We start from the raw sequence: 19267 nt of genomic DNA, 5'->3' as shown, positions 1-19267 counted from the left end.
GATGTTGTTCTGTAGTTGTCTCATCAAGGGGAAAAAATAAAATAAAACACTACTGCACAAAACAAAAAAAGATCCACAAATTTTCCCAAGTTCAAATGCAATACAGTTTCAGTAAGTTTTTCAACATGCAGGTGTAGTTCGGTTGTTGTCTCATCAAAGATAGGGAGAGAGAAAAGAAAAAAAAAGAGTCTGGAAACAATTCTGTGAATGGCTATTTGCAGCTGTGGCTTGCCTGCCCACTGCTGTCAGCCTGCTGTTGCTGGAGGCGTTATTTATGCAGATCTCAGGGGTGAGTTTAACAGTCACCTGGCCCTGCAGGCTTTGTTTACTCAGAGTTCTCCTGTGCACAAGCCATTGCTGCAAGCTTTCCCCTTTCCAAGCACACTGGGGGAGGTGACACTGCACCCGCTTTCTTAGGCCTGTGTGTTTATTTACAGTTCACATGGGAAGTGGGCCTTCCCCCCTCTCCTGTGGAGTTTTCCTCCCACCGCCACTTTTACAAGTTTTCCCACTCCTGATTGCTGGGCGTGTGTCACTGCTCCTGCCTTCTCTGGCCTGGCTTGTTTATTTACAGTTCCAGGAGGGATTCCCTCCCCCTCTTTGGTGCTCAGGGCACCCTACCCTCTTTGCTATGTGTCTTTATTGTTGTTATTGCTTATTACTCTGTTTCTCTTTTTTCCCTGGGTGGGGTTCGGTCTGTCCAGGGGGCTATGTTGATCTGGCCCAGGGTTGTCTGTGGGGGTATCGCATACTGCTTAGCTCACCTTGTGGTCCACGTCTTCCCAAGCCATCTGCACGGTGCCATCTTCTGGCGGCTCAGGGGCCCTTCTGGCGGCTCAGGGGCCCTCCTGGTTTCTCCACTTAATGTGATGTGGAGATGCTTTGTGCAGGCTGGAGGTGTGGATGGGTCAAAATTTTGCCTCTTCTTGGTGGTTTTGCCTGAAAAGTGAATCTCCAGCATCTTTCCAAGATTTTACTTTAGTAGGCACGCTTTCTGCTTCCTCCCTCTAGCTGCCATCTTGGAATCCCTTTTTTTTTCAGATTTTTAATTGTAATTACTGAGAATAGTAGACTGAAGTAAGCACATACTGCTATATTAGAATTTCAGTGTATTTAATCTAATTTAATACTCAGATTTTTATAGAAAAAATGTAAAATAGCTAGAAACCCATTTAAAATGAACAGCTTTAAGGGAAGTTAGAAATACCATAAAATAAAACAAGCTGTAAAACCTTTAAAATTAAAAAAAAATTTCAAGTACACAGAAAATAAGAAGTCCAATGAATACAACATCTACAATAGGATTCAGTACATAGAAAATTAAGTGTCACATAATTAGCACCTAAAATAGCTGGGAAAAGATGGATTGTTTTAGTCAATAATGCTAGCAATCTGAAATACCCATTTAGCAAAAGAATGAATGAGATACATATACATAGCATTTGTTTAAAAAATCCCTCCAATTCAAGGTTCTCAAAATTCAGTGTTAAAAGTACAAAAAAATCTTGGGAGAATACTCCTATATTCTCAATGTTGGGCAAAGTTTTCTAAATGTTGCACAAAATCCCAAGAATTTAAAAGAAAATGTTATAAACTTTATTATGTCAATTTAAAAATTAATAACAACAACAAAACACTACAAATAACTCTGCCTTTTTAATGATACTTTCTACTTTTCTTTCTCAATCTCCTTGGCTAATATTATTTTTTAAGCAACTTCAAGGCTGGGATCAGTGGCTCATGCCTATAAACCTAGCTGCATGAAAAGAATAGGTAGGAAGATCATGGTTTTAGACTGGATAAGACAAAAAGTGAGAATATCTGAAACATGAGCTGAAAGGAAAAGACCTGAATTATGTGGCTGAGCACTTGGTTAGCAAAAGCAAGACACTGCATTCAAACACCAGTACTGCCTTAAACTGGGGGAGCAGTGGAGAGAGAAAGAAAGAGTGAAAGAGAGAGAGAGAGAGAGACTTCAAATGCTGTGTCATACATTCTATCTCAATTTTGTAGGTGGGTACAATGAGAATAAATAGGTCAGCTGTTTAATCTTACCTGGAAATGGAATTACAATTTTGTTCTAGAATGAAAAAAAAGATGCGGATAAAGCTGCAAGCAGGCATTAAGTAACTTTTCGGCATGGTGGAAATGTTGTACACCTTGTTTTTGTACACCTATAATCCTGTCTATTTGTTCAACTCATCAAACTTTCCTCTTAAAATGTATTACAAGACAGTATGATTGAAGCTCAAAAGAAGTATTCTGAGTAAAATATGCCCTATATAATTATATAAGAGAAATTACTGCATGATTTAATTTGTATGATAATCTTCAGTTACAGAAAGCATGAACATTTAGGTGGAAAGCATTGCCAAGAGACTCAAGGGAACATTTTATGGTGATGAATACATCAGTGTTGACTGTGTGTTGGTTTTATGAGTGCATGTGCATGTCAATACATATTCAATAGAATAGGTTAAATGCACACAGTTTGTTGTTTGTACCTCAATAATGTTATTAGAAAATAAGAAAGATGTATAGCAGCTTAGCTCATTCAGTGCTTCCTAGTAAACTCTTTTAGAACAGTCACTCTTGTTTTAACAAGGAATACTGAGAATTGCATAGGATGAATAGACACAACTTTACTCTATAACTTCCTCCATGAGCAAACATGTACCCCTGCAAATGGAGTTTCCCTTTCTCACATTGAAGTTTGGAAGAGGAACATCACAAAAAATATAATGAGTACTCTGTAAGTCATCTCTGTAACAAATGCCCCACTTGACTGAAGACTATAGTCTGGAGATGGAATGGGAGGAAATGGATCACAAAAGAGAATTACTTAGGACTGCCACCTAGGAACCTGTCCTTGACCTCAGTGTCCTGAGTTTTTCTAGGCAAAAAAAGAGCCACTTACAAAATTGAACTTTTGAAAGATGGAATTGTCCATTGTCTGCGTTTTGGTGAAATAAATCTTTCAAAAATACCTTCATTGGCCTACCATGTTGTAGTTATTTTGCTGTTAATTTCTCTCTAAATTTTGTAATCATTTATTGTTTGAGAATTATCTTTTTCAATAGAAATCTACATAATAGTGTAGAAAAGGAGGAGGTCCTATGAAGAGGGCTTCAAATTAGCTAAGGATTCAGTAATTTTTTTTAGACTTGCCCATTGTCAAATGTTAAGAATATTATTTTGTGTAACATGACAATCTGATAGGACTTATCTTTTTCATTATATAGCTAGTTATGTGAGACAGAAGGAGATGAATGCCAATTTATCCCAACTATTGATAAAAAACTAATCTACTTTGTCTAGGTAGGGAAGGAAGAAGGAACATGCAAATTTAACTCAAATGGGTTTTTTGAAATAAAAATGTCTAAGTTACCAATGACCCAGTGAATCATACCTTGGGATAGTTTTCTCAAGGGTGAATCCTTGAGCATGGGCATGTAAATGCTTGAAAAAGTGGTCAAAAAAGGGGTGGGGGGATAAAAATTTAGTAGCTGTGGTAGAGGAAATGAGAATGGGATGTTAATTTTAGGAAACAGAAAGGGAAATTAGGTAGAACAAGAAAAGGACAAATGATCACCATGACTTTTCATGGTTTTAGCCACTAATCTTGTAGTGGGCCATGGCTCTTCATCATGACTTTGCTCAGCACCTTCTTCACATCCTTGTTCTTCAGGCTATAAATCAAGAGATTCAGTAGGGGATCACTGAGGTGTAAAGCACAGAGGCTACCTCCTGAATCGTGTTGCTGCTAGAAGCTGGCTTGAAATACATCAATACTATGAATCCAACTGCTAGGAAGTGAGAGCCACAGGTACCAAAGGCTTTGGATCTGCCCTTAGCTGAGGGTATTCCAAAAATGTTGGTAAATATGAAAGCATAAGAGATGGTGATGGGCACAGCTGTTGCCAACACATTGAATCCACCTACAAGTATCACCAGAAGCTCATTGAGGTGGGTGCTAGAACAGGACAGCTTTAGGACAGGAAGTATGTCACAAAAGTAATGATGGATGACATTGTCTCCACAGAAGTAAAGCCTGATCATGCATGTAGAGTGAGTCATAGCTCCAAAAATTGCCATGATATATCACCAGTACACAGCATATCTTTGGGGATATGATGACATTGTAGAGCAAAGGGATACAGATAGATGTATATCTATCATATGCCACGGCTGCCAGCATATAGCACTCAGCAAAAGCAAAAGCACAAAAGAAAAATAGATTTGCCACACATCAAGAGTAGGATGTAACATTTCACTCCATCTAAAGTTCCCCAGGAGTTTGGGGTTACAATTGAGGAATAGAAGAGATCTAAGAATAACAGATTACTGAGAAAAAAGTTCATGGGAGACTGGAGCAAATAAAAACTGAAAGTGATTAGGAGGATCATACCCAGGTTTCCTACTATAGTGATCCTGTAGATGTCCAGAAACAGGAGGAAGAGAAGCAGTTGGAGTTCTGGTTGGGGGGTTAATCCCTTGAGGACAAATTCAGTCATGGTGGAATAATTGTGATGGGTCATTTCCTAAGAAAACAGAATATGAAACTAAGAAAAGGAAAAATCATAGAAAGTAAGAATGATAGTTTGCATTATTGGTAATTGTTTTATAACTGGTGTGACAGAAGAAAATAAAACCTGACCATCAAATGAAAACAAAGACAGTTCAATTGTGGTCAGTAATAAGCTAGTGAGTTTATGTTCCACGTTGGAATTGAGATTCTTCAAGTCAAAGACCATTACAAGGCATACATTAATGGAAAAATACAATATATTTCAAAAATACTTGGAAAAGTCAAGGATGTTTTCACATTTGTGTACTCAAAGATCACATTTTGTCTGGAAGTTATTCAGAAATTACAGCCAATATCAAGACTGGTAACATCAAGATTTTATTAAGAACTAGAAAAATGATTTTAGGGCTAGTGCAGGCCTTGAATGTGCAGTGGTTGTTGTTTACCATGAAAAAAAGAAAAAAATAATAACTGGGGAGAGAATGCATATTTAGAGTCAGGTTCAAAGTCACAGATGGAAGCACAAGGGCCTCAATGCTCCAAGTCAAGGAGGTTTCAACTTCATTCTTGAGCTCTGGGATTCAAATGAGTGAGTACTTCATTACATAGCTTTATTTCTAAATGTATATATATACACACACATTCTCATATATTGTGGGTGCTTTTTTGAATATCAATGAAATAAGGAAAAAAGGAAAAAGAAATCTTTTCCCATCATTCCACCCACTGCACAACACTGGGAACAAAATACTTGTTTCCTCCAACTTGAATTACATTACGTTAACAAATAGGCATATGTTTTGAGTCAACTAATTTTATTGGAATGTAAGTTTGTAATCAGCCTTCAAAAATTCTATTCTGTAGTGAGTTCTTAAGAGAAATGCCTCTTTTTGGGAAATGGTGTGCACTTACCTCATCTCTGTAAGTAACAGAAGATTTCTTGTTCCTATTTGATTGATGTGTTTTCTCCTGTTACATGAGGTAAGTTCACATAGATGGCAAATACTACCTTACTACCTTGCTACGTTTGTTTAGGGTGTGATTTATTAGCATTAAAAAACCAATGGAAACTATCTGAAATGAAGAAGAGTCTATGGCCATACCACCCTGAACGCGCCCGATCTTGTCTGAAATGAAGAAGAAATAAATACCCTTCTCACTATCTCTAAGGCTTTCTTCATGCTGCAACTGTGTCACTAATTCACTGTGAATTTGGCAAAAATCACTTTACCTTTATTCCTGAACAAAAGGATGGATTTGAACTGAGCATGTTTAAGGTCTATTAACACTCTAAGACTTAACTACACTGGGTGAGGGTATTCTAAGTAAGGTGTTTGTCCTCTAAGAAGATGGATGAGTATTCTCTGAAGACAACAAGATTCAGAGAATACTCTCAGAGGTGAAATACTCTGAGAAGAAACAAAATTAATGTTACATTTGAACTTAGAATAATGACACACAGAATAAATTAGTTAAATTTGAAATTTAAGTTTTGTAGATTTAAATTTTTTACTGTGCTTTAGGAAGGAAAAAAACTTATGCAACATATGGAAATGGATCCCATCTTGGAATATTATAAGATTACCATAAAACAGATGTGCAACAATTAAGTGAGGAGTTTCTCACTGGACTCAATGAGCTAAGGTTTCTTCCATCTTCTCTGACCTTTAAAAACAGAGCATACTAACTGTGGATTTTATGTTTGAATTCCTTTCTTATAATTAAGGTCCATTGAGGTTCATTGTACTAGAATATGAATTAGTATACTAGTTGTAACAATGATGACCAAAGTTGTGTTACAATAGGTGTCTTGTGGTTCCAATAAGACAGTAGTATTCTCTATTTCTACAGAAAGCTTTAGGATATATTACGCATATATTGTATGTAGCCAAGTCAATACTGAAGGACATGAACAATGAGAGGACTGTCACTATCTGAGTTCAAGGTTACTATGAAGTTACAGAGATGATGAATGTGTGGTATTGGCTAAAGTAAAGAAAATCATATAAATGCAACATTTAGCTGAAAAATAGTTGGGCACCAGTAGCTCATGCATGTAATCCTAACTCTAGCAACATGGGAGGCTTGAGATCACAATTATCCTTGTTCCAGGCCAACCAACACAAATACTTCACAAGACCCCATCTCCAAAATATCCAGAGCAAAATGGCCTGGAGGTGTATCTCAAGTGGTAGAGAGCCTGGTTTTCAAGCATGAAGCCCTGAGTTCAAACCCTAGTCCCACCAAACAAAAAAGAGCTGAGAAATAGACACACACAAATAGAATCAACTCATTTTTGATAACGGAATGAGAACAACTCAATGGGGAAAGAATAATGTTTCCAATAAATGGTGCTGGAGCAATTGGATACCTCATACAAAATAATTAATCTAGACACAGATAAGACATCTTTCACAAAAATAAACTCAAATTACAGATCTAAAATCAAACTGTAAAATCACAAAACTCAGAAAAAATGGAAGACACCATGTTGTCGGTAATGGACTGAAAGTAGGAAACTTTAAATATTACTGAGAAAATTTTTGGCTTTCAAACTGGTTGGGAATTGAACTGGGGTCTTATGAAAAGCAAAACAAAACAAACAACAATAACATAAACAAAATGACAGTCATTGGGCAGATCTTGGTTGTCCTGAACCTACTGCTGCAGAGTTGTGATGGTTGTTCTTTCTGGTTGTCCCAGAGTGATGATTGTGGATAAACCTCCCGCTGTAGTTATTACTATTGCTGTTGGGTGACTTCCTGAATGGATGAGGCAGTGTTGTGATTGGATCTCCAGAAGTGATATTTAAGATTCCTGGATGACTGCTGCAGAATTGTAATTTAGCTGCCCGTCTGATTGCCTCTTAGTTTGTGCTTCTGCTTCTTGGATCGGTTGCTACTGAGGACATGATTAGACCTCTGGGGCTTATTGCTGCACAATCTGTGCTGTGGCTCCAGATGTGATTTGCCTTCCTGAGCTGATCATGCCAAGTCTTGTATCTATTGCATCATCTAAAGCAACCAATTTCCTAGTTAAACAATCTAAATAACAACATAAATACCAATTACTGCCCAAACCTACAAAAATACAAAAACAAAAGTAGAATGAAAACTAAGATTTAAAATCAATGAAGGGAAGAGGAACTGTCCTTTTCTCTGTTGTCTAAATTCCTAGTATACTGCATAGAAGGCTACTATACAGCACTTTATTTCCTATGGTCAAATTTATCAATTCTTAATTTTTTGTGGTGACATTATTTTTATGAAAGCAATCTATATCTATTCAAAGACATTTACTAACTCTAAAAAGGAAATTAAGGAGCAAAAAAGCCATACCACATTCGACTGCTTGTACACGCACACACACACATACACACATACACACACACACACACACATACACACGTACAAAAGCTGTCATTAAGTAAAATACCAAATGTCAGTCAGTAATCATATATAGAGCCAGAAAATATACCCACAGAAAAATATGTTATATTTGCATATGAACTATTTGTCTTCTCTTGTTTACTTTAAATCATCCCTTGATTACTTACAACATAAATGCTGTGAAAATAGTTGCTATACTTTACTGACTAGGTGATTGTGACAGGAAAAATGACTTTCTACATGTTCACTATACATGCTTTTTCTTCTCAAATATCTTCCATCTTTCTTAGCTTTAAGGTTGTTGGAGCTAGAGGTATGTTAAGCATAACAATACTTTCCAATAATTTTGCCTAATAATGATTTGGATATTAGGTCATATAGAAATGGCTACTAAAATGCTCAAGGTAGCCAAAGATAATTTTGCTTTGACCTGCAACCCTCCATCTCTCTACAGTCACGATATTCTAATCAACTGAGGTCAACAGTCCACTGAATAGTTAATATAGATGCAATTTCATCCGAGACCTTCAGTTCTTAGAGGTTTTATAACATACATGTAGAACGTACCTAACCCAGATTATGTAGTTGTGTAATGAGGGCTACACATACAAAGAAGAAAGGCATGCCCCAATCATATAATATTAATAATTCACATGCAGAATATGAATAATATGGAGTTTATTACAGATCGTGTGTTTTAGGGTGTACTTCAAATTCACAGAATTTCTGTTTATCATATGAAGTTATACTGCATTTTGAACCTTTTAATATAATGAGTGAAAAACTATACAAAAGAGCAAAATCATAGCATTGCTGGATCATAGGGTAGTTTAGTTTTAAAATTTCAAGGAACTTCCATAATGTTTTTCATAATAACTGCACTAATTTACATTTCCACTCACAGTGTGTAAGAGTTCCTTTTTTTCTACATTCTTGCTAGATTGTGTTTTTTTTTAGATTTTTTGGGAATAGCCATTATTACTGAGGAAAGTTCTCTCAATGGGCACTAAGTTACAGGTAGATAAGAACAAAAGGTTCTAGTGTGCAATCACACTGTAGGATGATTAACAGTAAGGCTCTATATATTTCACAAACCTAGAATCAAGGATTTTGAAAGTTGCCATAAATATTAAATAGTAAATATTTGAAAAGATATGTTTAACCCAAGTTAAACATTACACAATGTATACATGTACCAAAAATTAACAAGGTACCCCATTAATATGTACAATTTTATTATTTCTATGTATCAATTAAAATAGATTTTAAGAAATTTACAGAATCATTCAATTGTTCTCATGTTGTAGGAAAGCTGATAGACAAGAAGATATCTTGTCCTCCTCCTTCATAAAATAGAAGAGTTTTTCTTCAGAGTGGATTGTCTACCCTTATTCAAAGCAATCATCAATAAAATATTTTTATATCAGGAATTTATCTTTAGAATATCCACACTATCAAAATAAACAAAAGTGCATACATATTAGATTAAAAAACCCCACATCTGTGAAACCCTCAAGATTCTGGTTCATTTTATCCATCTAGTTTATCCTTAGTTGCAGAAGCAGTGGAAAGCCATAATGGAGTTTTGATAATTTGATTAAGATTTATGCAATCATGAGTCTGTAGTGGTCTGGTTTCTTATATGTTAGCATATAGGATCATTTGATATAAATAGAAGACAGAGACTCTACTGTAGTGAGTTACTAATGAGTGAAACATTGGAGATGTTTTATGTCTTCTAAAGGGAACGTATTTACGGTGTAGTCACATGTTTGGTGATACTGTACTAGAGTATTCCAAAGCACTAATGAAATGTGACAAGCCATTCACATGTGGGCAAATCTCTGAAGGTCATACAAAAATAACAAAATAGGCAGCCTGTTGTATAATAGTTGACCGTTGCTGACAGAGACAGTTCTGTTCAGCATTAAGAGTACAATGCAGAGATTACTGGTATACTTTCCCTGTATTCCAAGATGTACATGGCAGGCTACAAGATTTTTTTGCCCTTATAAGTCCACTTCTGTCCAAAGTTAACTTTAAAGTTAACTGAGATTATTGACAAATGGAACAAATCTGGAAGGCATTCTTCATTTCCATTACCTATTGCACTGTTTTATTTTTTATCACATTATCCATCTTCTTTGACATTGGCTATTCATTTACTATAAGACATATTTAATCAATGTGATATCTACTAGGCAGGAACTTTTAAGGTGAAGAGCCTGTGCTTGTGGGGGCTTGTGGGGAAACTGCTTTGTTTTAAAATGACTGCTGTCAGTTCTTCAAGTTTGTTTGTTTGTTTGTTTTGTATTGTTTCTTTCAGCTGAGGCCCTCCAGAGGCAGTTTAAAGTAGCTGAAGCGGTCCAATCTTTTTTCTAGGTGACCCAGAATAAACTTTTTTCATGGCAATATCATTATAAATCTAAGTTTCCACCCTGAAAGTGTTTCTATCCATTATTTTTATTTGTTTTGGAGATAAGGTCTCTGTTGCCCAGGCTGCCCTAAAATGGAAGTCTCTTGTCTCAGTCTCCCGAGTCCCTGGAATTACAGATATGTAGCACCACACCAGGCTTTTGTTCACCATCTTTAAACATGCCATGTATGACAAAGCATGATCTCAAACTCAGCATGCTTAGGAATGTGCTTTCTTCTACTGGCAATGGATTTTCTTCCTATGGGAATGCATAAGTCTCCCCAATAAAAATGGATAACTTTTTTTTAATTTTTATTTTTTTATTATTCATATATGCATACAATGCTTGGGTCATTTCTCCCCCCGCCCCCATCCCCACCCTTACCACCCACTCTGTCTCCTCCCTCTCCCCCCACACACCCTCGATACCCAGCTGAAACTATTTTGCCCTTATCTCTAATTTTGTTGAAGAGAGAGTATAAGCAATAATAGGAAGGAACAAGAGTTTTTGCTAGTTGAGATAGTGATAACTATACAGGGAGTTGACTCACATTAATTTCCTGTGCATGTGTGTTACCTTCTAGGTTAATTCTTTTTGATCTAACCTTTTCTGTAGTTCCTGGTCCCCTTCTCCTATTGGCCTCAGTTGCTTTTAAGGTATCTGCTTTAGTGTCTCTGCATTGAGGGCAACAAATACTAGCTAATTTTTTAGGTGTCTTACCTATCCTCATATCTCCCTTGTGTGCACTTGCTTTTATCTTGTGATCAAAGTTCAATCCCCTTGTTGTGTTCTTTTTTCTAAGTAGTGTAAAAGCATGCAGTAAACAGAAGATAGCCCTCTCAACAAAATGTGTTGAAACAAAATTACACAAAAATGAACTTTGATATATCCTGCACAACATACATAAAGTGATCAAAACTGAACTTGTGAAACTTCTAGAAGAAAAAATTTAAGAAAAATTTTGTGTACTTGGTTTATGTCACAATTTTTTTTATCTTTGTTTTAAGAAAAGTTGTCTTTGATACAACTTTAAAGGCATAACCCATAAAAGTGAATATATTGGCAAATTAGACTTTATTAAAATTGTGATGTATAGGATCATGTCATCTGCAAATAGGGATACTTTGACAGTTTCTTTACCTATTTGTATTCTTTTTATTGCTCTTTCTTGCCTTATTGCTCTGGCTAGGAATTCCAGTACTATGTTGAATAGGAGTAGGGATAGTGGGCACCCTTGTGTCATTCTTGATTTTAGGGGAAATGGTTTCAGTTTTTCTCCATTAAGTATGATGTTGGCTATAGGTTTGTCATACATAGCCTTTATAATGTTGAGGTACATTCCTTCTTTTTCTAGTTTCCTTAGAACTTTTATCATGAAGTAGTGTTGAATCTTATCAAAGGCTTTTTCTGCATCTATTGAGATGATCAAGTGGTTTTTGCCTTTGCTTCTATTAATGTGCTATATTACATTTATAGATTTGCATATGTTGAACCACCCCTGCATCCCTGGAATGAAGCCGACTTGGTCATAGTGAATGATCTTTCTGATATGTTGTTGGATTCAGTTTGCCATTATTTTATTGAGGATTTTTGCATCAATGTTCATAAAGGAGATTGGCCTGTAGTTCTTCTTTTTGAATATATCTTTGTCTGGTTTTGGGATGAGTATAATTCGGGCTTCATAGAATGAGTTAGGCAGTATTCCTTCTCTTTCTATTTTGTGGAAAAGTTTAAGGAGAGTTGGTATTCGTTCTTCTTTAAAGGACTGATAGAATTCATCAGAGAATCCATCAGGTCCTGGAATTTTCTTTTTTGGTAGACTATTGCTGTTTCAATTTCATTTCATGTTATTGATCTGTTTAGGTGGTTAATATCCTCTTGGTTTGGATGGTCAAAAGTATCTAGAAATTTGCCCATTACTTCAAGATTTTCAAATTTATTGGAATATAGGTTCTCAAAGTAGTCTTTGATGATTCCCTTCATTTCCCTGGTGTTTGTTTTTAATCTCCCCTTTTGCTTTTCTGATTTTACTTATTTGTGTCTTTCCCTCCTCATTTTAGTCAGATTTGCCATGGGTCTGTCAATCTTGTTTATTTTTTCAAAGAACCAGCTTTTTATTTTGTTGACTTTTTGAATGAAATTTTTATTCTCTATTTTGTTAACTTAGGCCCTTATTTTTATTATTTCTCTCCTCCTGCTATTCTTGGGTTTTGATTGTTCTTATTTTCTAGGAGTTTGAGATGTAGCATTAAGTCATTTATTTGAGATCTTTCTGTCCTTTTAATATATGCTCTCATGGCTCTTAGGAAAGCCTTTGCTGTGTCCCATAGGTTCTGGTAGTTTGCGTTTACATTTTCAAACTTCCAGGAACCTTTTAATTTCCTCTTTTATTTCATCAATGACCCACTGATCATTGAACAATGTGTTGTTCTACTGTCAAAGTATCCCTATATGCAGATGACATGATCCTATACATCAAAGACCCAAAAAATTCTACCCAACTCCTAGACACCATAAACAGCTTCAATGTGGCAGGATACAAAATCAACTAACAAAAATCACTACTTTTTCTATACACCAACAATGAACAAATCGAGAAAGAATATATAAAAACAATTCCATTTACAGTAGCCTCAGAAAAATCTCATACTTAAGAGTACACTTAACAAAGGATGTGAATGACCACTATAAGAACTACAAACCTCTGAAGATAGACATCAAGGAAGACTACGAAGGTGGAAAGAGCTCCTGTGCTCACAGATTGGTAGAATCAACATAGTAAAAATTGCTATACTATGAAAAGTAATCTATATGTTCAATGCAATTCCATAAAAATCCCAATGACATTCATCACAGACATTGAAAAATCTACCCTAACGTTCATTTGGAAACACAAGAGACCATGAATAGCCAAGGCAATACTCAGAAAAAAGAGCAATGATGGAGGTACCACAATACCTGACTTCAAACTATATTAAGTGCCATAGCAATAAAAACAGCATAGTACTGGCACAAAAACAGATATGAAGATCAGTGAAACAGAATAGAGGACACGGGTATGAATCCACACAGCTATGCCCACCTTATTTTTGACAAAGGTGCCAAAAACATACGATGGAGAATAGATATCCTCTTCAACAAATGTTGCTGGGAAAAGTGACTATCTGCCTGCAGAAAACTGAAATTAGTTTCTATCACCCTGTACAAGTATCAACTCAAAGTGGATTAAGGACCTTAATATAAGACCCAAAACTCTGAAGTTATTACTAGAAAGAGCAGGGAATACTATGGAAGCAATAGGTATAGGCAAGGACTTCCTCAATAGAACTCCAGCTTCCCAGCAACTAAGAGAAAGGATAGACAAATAGGACTACATGAAATTAAGAAAAACCTTCTGGACAAAAAAGAAATGGTCTCCAAACTGAAGAGACACCCACAGAGTGGGAGAAAATATTTGCTGGCTTTACATCAGACAAAGGGCTGATAACCAGAGTATACAGGGAGCTCCAAAAACTAAACTCCCCCAAAATCAAAGAACCAATAAAGAAGTGGGCAACTGAACTAAACAGAACTTTTTCAAAGGAAGAAATCCAAATGGCCAAAATACACATAAAAAATGCTAACTATCCCTGGCTAAAAAGGAAATGCAAATCAAAACCACACAAAGATTCCACCTCACTCCTGTTACCACAGCTATCATCAAAAACACCACCAACAACAAATGTTGGAGCAGATGTGGGAAAAAGGAACCCCCATACACTGCTGGTGGGAATGTAAGCTAGAACAACCACTTTGGAAAACAATATAGAGGCTTTTAAAAAAGAAAAATAGATCTGCCATATGATCCAGCAATACCACTCCTAGGGATATACCCAAAAGAATGTGACTCAAGTTATTCCAAAAGTACCTGCACACCCATGTTTCTTGCAGCCCTATTCACAATAGCCAACTTATGGAAACAGCCAAGATGCCCCACTACTGATGAATGGATTAAGATAATGTGGTATTTATACACAGTTGAACTTTACTCAGCCACAAAAAGAAAGAAATTTTGTCATTTGCAAATAAATGGATGGAACTGTAGAACATTATCTTCAGCAAAATTAGCCAGGTTCAGAGGGCCAAAAATTGTATGTTCTCCCTCATATGCAGACTTTAGACTTAAAACAAATGCAGTAATATTATTGGACATGGATCACACGCTAAGGGGAGAATGAATACAGGAGGAATAGGGGAAGATAGGAAACCCAAAACTCGAAATTGTTTGATGTGCCCATCAAAAAAAAATAATCTTAAACTGACAGAGGCCACTATGGGAAGGTGGCTGGGAAGTAGTGAAGAGGTCTGGTAGAGATAAACCAGTTCAGGTTGTAATATACATGTGCATGGAAGCAATGCTAGGAATCTCTCTGTATACCTATCTTTATCTCAAACTAGCAAAAATGCTAAGCAATGTATGCACATATGAATAAATGAATAAATAACAAAAATTATGAACTTTTGCTCTCCAAAAGTCGTACTGTAAAAAGAATAGCATGTTCATACAATGGAACATTATTAGAGCAATACAAAGCAAAGGCCTATTGTTACATGCCACACCATAGGTGAAACTCAATTATGGTGAGTAAAACAAGCCCCATACAAATGAGTAATTTCTGTATAATTTATTTAGCAAAAAATTGTTGAAAATGAAAACTAACCTCCAGTGATAAAAATTATGAGTTGTAAGGAGGAAGGAGTCCAAGGGAACACTTAAAGATGATGGATAGATCTGACAGGCTTCATGAGTGTATACTTATGGCAACACTTACTTAATTGCATACTTGAATATGCATAGTTTGCATTTTATTGCCTGTCTATTATTCCTCAATAAAACTGTCAGAAAATAAAACAGAAGTAGAATGAAAGAAGAAAGAAATGAGAACATATAGGAGCTAAGCTTGGCCATTTTCTTATAGCAAACACGGTTTTAAAATAGTCGCTCTTGTTTTTACAGGGAATATTGACAACTGGACAATATGAATGGGTAGAGATGTTACTCTATAAGTTCCTCCATAGGCAGTTTCCCTTTCTTATGTCAGTGTGGAAGAGGAACATCAGGAAACTGTATTTGGACTGGATGAGATTTTTCAGGACTATTAGTAACTGCTTTTGTCAGTCATCCCTGCAAGAAATCCATCATAGACAGAACTACAGTCTGGAAATAGAATAGGAGGAAATGGTGTGTGGAAAAGAGGGAAATGAAAAGAAAATGATAGAGCATCAGTAATATTGTGAAACATAACATCTGTGAAGGTAGAGGATATAAGGATGTCTACTGAAAGTTGTTGAAAAGTGAGGGGTGGGAAGTAAAGGGGTAAGGGAGAGTAATGGAAAGGATTGAATGGACCAAAATAATATCCACAGCAGGGATACACAGAGAAACCCCTTTAAATATCAACTTAAATATTGATAATGAAAGACAAGACTGTAGAATAGGTACAGTGTGTGTCTAAGAGAAACTAGTAGGATGGGGAAGGTTAGTGAAGGAGATTAAGGTGAGGGTAGTGGTTGATGGACTTCATAAAATTATATTAAATAAAACAATGATACCTCTTGTAATTGCTTTCAGAGGGGTGGGGAGGGAGTTGAGGGAGAGACAGAATGTGGTGATTTAACTAACGTACAATATAAGCCTAATGGGAACTGTCACTATGTATCCCCCCTGTATAACAAATATATCCTAATAAAAAATTTTACAATAAAAAAATAAAAGGACAAAAAAGGGCAAAAAAGAAAAAAACTAGTTAGGTCTGCCCTCTAGGAACACATCTGCAATCTCAGAATCCTGATATTTCCAATGGAAATTTACCACTTATGAAATTGAACTTCTCAAAAGGTGACATTGCCAGTTGTCCGTGTGTTTTTGCAGGGTAAATCTTCCTTTTAAAATAGCCTCATTGGCTTGTGATGTGCTAGTTGTTTTTATTTTAATGATTTCATTTTTAAATTTTTGTAAAAGTTGGTTAACTTTAGAATTGTACTTTTCAAGAGAAAGGTACACAGCAGAAGCAAAAAGGATGAGGGCCTATGTAGGAGGCTTCAAATTAGGGAAGTAAACACTGATTTTTCAAAATTGTTCCCTAGTCAAGTGTTAGGATTATTTTGTATCACATCCTAGTCTGACAGACTTACCTTTTGTGTTATATAGATACTTACATGAGACAGACAGAAGAAGGTGTCAATTTGTCCCAACTAACAGGGAAAAATCTACACCAGTGTTTCTCAATAGGACCATGCAAATTTAACTTGGATGAGTTAAATAAACATGTCTAAGGCTTATGAAGGACCAGGTGAATCACATCAAAACTTCAGTAAAAGGAGTAACATTAGCAGCTGTAGAAGAAGTGAGAATCAGATGTTAATTTTAAGAAACAGAAAGGCAAGTTAGTTTTAAGAAAAAGAGGGACAAATGATCACCATGGCATTTAGTGGTTCTGGCCACTAATGCTGGAGTAGGCCATGCCTCTGTCTCATGACTTAACTCAGCATTTCTTCACATCCTTGTTCCTCATGTGGTAGATCAAGACATCCAGCATGGCAATCACTGTGGTATAGAGGAACTTTCTTCTAGACACTGTTGCTGGTAGAAGCTGGCTTGAAATACATGGATCCTTAGGAGACCCCAGCCACTGTGAAGTGAGAACTGCAGGTACCAAAGGCTTTGGACATGCCCTCAGCTGAGGGTATTTGAAGAGTGTTTGTGAATATAGAGGCGTTAGAGATGGTGCTGGGCACAGTTGTTGCCAATGAATTGAATCTACTTACAAGTATCAGTAGAGGCTAGTTGAGGTAGGTACTGGAGCAGGACAGCTTTAGGAGAAGAAGTATATTACAAAAGTAATGGTGAATGACTATAGAATGATCCCTGTGGAAGGAAAACCTGATCATGGATGTAGTGTGGGCCAAACCTCCAAAAATTGCCATAATATAGATGCCCACCACCAGTCAACACTATACCTTTGGGGACATGGTGACATTGTAGAGCAAGGGGTTGCAGATAGCTCCCTGTCTATCCTTTGCCATGGCTGCCAGCATGTAGCACTCAGCAAATGTACAAAACAAAAAGAGCTGTGTCATACATCCAGAATAGGAGATGACATCTTGCTCCCATATAAAGTTTCCCAGGAGTTTGGGGATTAAAGCTGAGGAATAAAAGAGATCCAAGAATGGCAAAATATTGAGAAAAAAACTAGATAGGAGCCTAGAGCTTGGATTAGGAGAATCATGACTAGGTTTCACACTACAATGACCCTGTAGGTCTCTAGAAACAGGAGGAAGGGGGCAGTTAGAGTTCTGGTTGGGTGGGTAGTCCCTCAAGGACAAATTTAGTCATAGTGGAATAATTGTGTCAGGACATTTCCAGTAGGAAATAGGATATGAAATTAAGAACAGGAAAAAATCATAGAAAGTAAGAATGATATTTTCCATGATTGGTAATTGTTTTATAACTGGTGTTACAAAAGAAAGTAAAAATGTAATCATCAAATGAAACAGTTTAATGTTTGTCAATAATAAGCTGAGTTTATTATTTGAGTTTATTTTAGGGAAATACAATTACAAGGTATACAGTCATGAAGAAGAAAGTCAATACATCATAAAGTTGTCTGGAAAATATCTGAAGAGGTTCAGGCTGTCCATTAGTTTTGTACCTCTGGAGATCACACTGGAGTCTGAAGTAGTCATTCAGAACCTGCAGTTGAAGCAGAAGCTTCATGTCCGAGTGCTACAATTTTCCATGCTGGAAACATCAATGTTTTATCAGGAGTTAAGGACATGATTTGAGGGCTAGTATCAGACTTTGTGTGTGCATTGAGTTGTTTATCATAGAGCAAACAAGGAAGAGGGGGAAAAAAGGAGGAATCAGGCTAAAGAAAGAACTAAGGCCAACAGGGTAAATATTAAATTCTGTAGCTTCATGTTTGGCAGCCATGGTACATGGTAGCATGGTGTGAGCTCCAAAGCAGTTGGGCAGATGTATTTTTATGGCCTTCCTCTCTGGCCCTGTGGTTTTTCTCTCTGGCTAGCTCCACACAGTGTTTGAAATTTTTCTCAGCAGATGTTCCACATTCTTGACCTCTTGAACCTCCTGGGGTTTCCTTTATAGCTTAGGCTTCACTTTCATAGCTTCATACTTTGCCTTCTCAGGGTCTGCCTGTAGGCATTCTGACCCTGTCACACATTGCTTGGAAATTTGTGTATGTGTGACACAGTATCCTTTGAAATCTAGGTGGAGTTCTCAATGACCTGTAATGTAACTCTTGTGTTTTTCATACCTACAAACTCAGCATCACATGGATAATGCCAAGGTCTTCTACCAGCTCAAGTGGTAGCCAGGACCCCTTGAACCATAGCTGCATTGGAATATGAGTTCCAGGTGGTTGAACATAGTTGAAATAAATCCTGGGGAAGTAGTTTCCTATGCAATCCTGTATTACCAAAGTGCCCCAGTGTTCTCATACTATGGGAAAATCTTTCAAATAAGTTACTCTTTCATATCCTAGACCTCTCTATCAGGGTGGAGTCTAGCCAATTGCTGAGCTGCCATCAATGCATCTTTCCTATTGCTTCCTATGCAAAATATTTTGCTTCTTTTTAATGGCACCAAAAGAACAATAAGTGTTCCCACATTTAAGCGAACACACACATACATACTCATGTGAAAAGTTATCAGAAGGTAAAATGTCAACTGTCAAATAGTAATCATATACAGACAGACAAATATATTGACAGAAGATACATGCGAGGATGAATTGAAGTAATTTTTTTTTTTTTATAATTTGGACCTGGAATGCCCCTCAAAGGATGATGAGTTGAAACCTTGTCCACCAACTTGGGTTCCATTGAGGTGGTAGTAACCTTAAGAGGTAGACCTTAGTGAAAGGTCTTCAAGT

At 36.6% G+C, this 19267-nt stretch overlaps 1 pseudogene; it reads right to left on the bottom strand.

Moving 5' to 3' along the window:
* Positions 1-3705: 3705 nt before the first annotated feature.
* Positions 3706-4267, bottom strand: LOC109674786 (olfactory receptor 8D4-like; annotated as a pseudogene).
* Positions 4268-19267: the final 15000 nt, after the last annotated feature.

Source organism: Castor canadensis, chromosome 2 (assembly GCF_047511655.1).
Source record: "Castor canadensis chromosome 2, mCasCan1.hap1v2, whole genome shotgun sequence".
NCBI classification, from domain to species: Eukaryota; Metazoa; Chordata; class Mammalia; order Rodentia; family Castoridae; genus Castor; species Castor canadensis.
The sequence above is the reverse complement of the archived record's forward strand: the minus strand, read 5'-3'. Positions and strand labels throughout refer to the sequence as shown.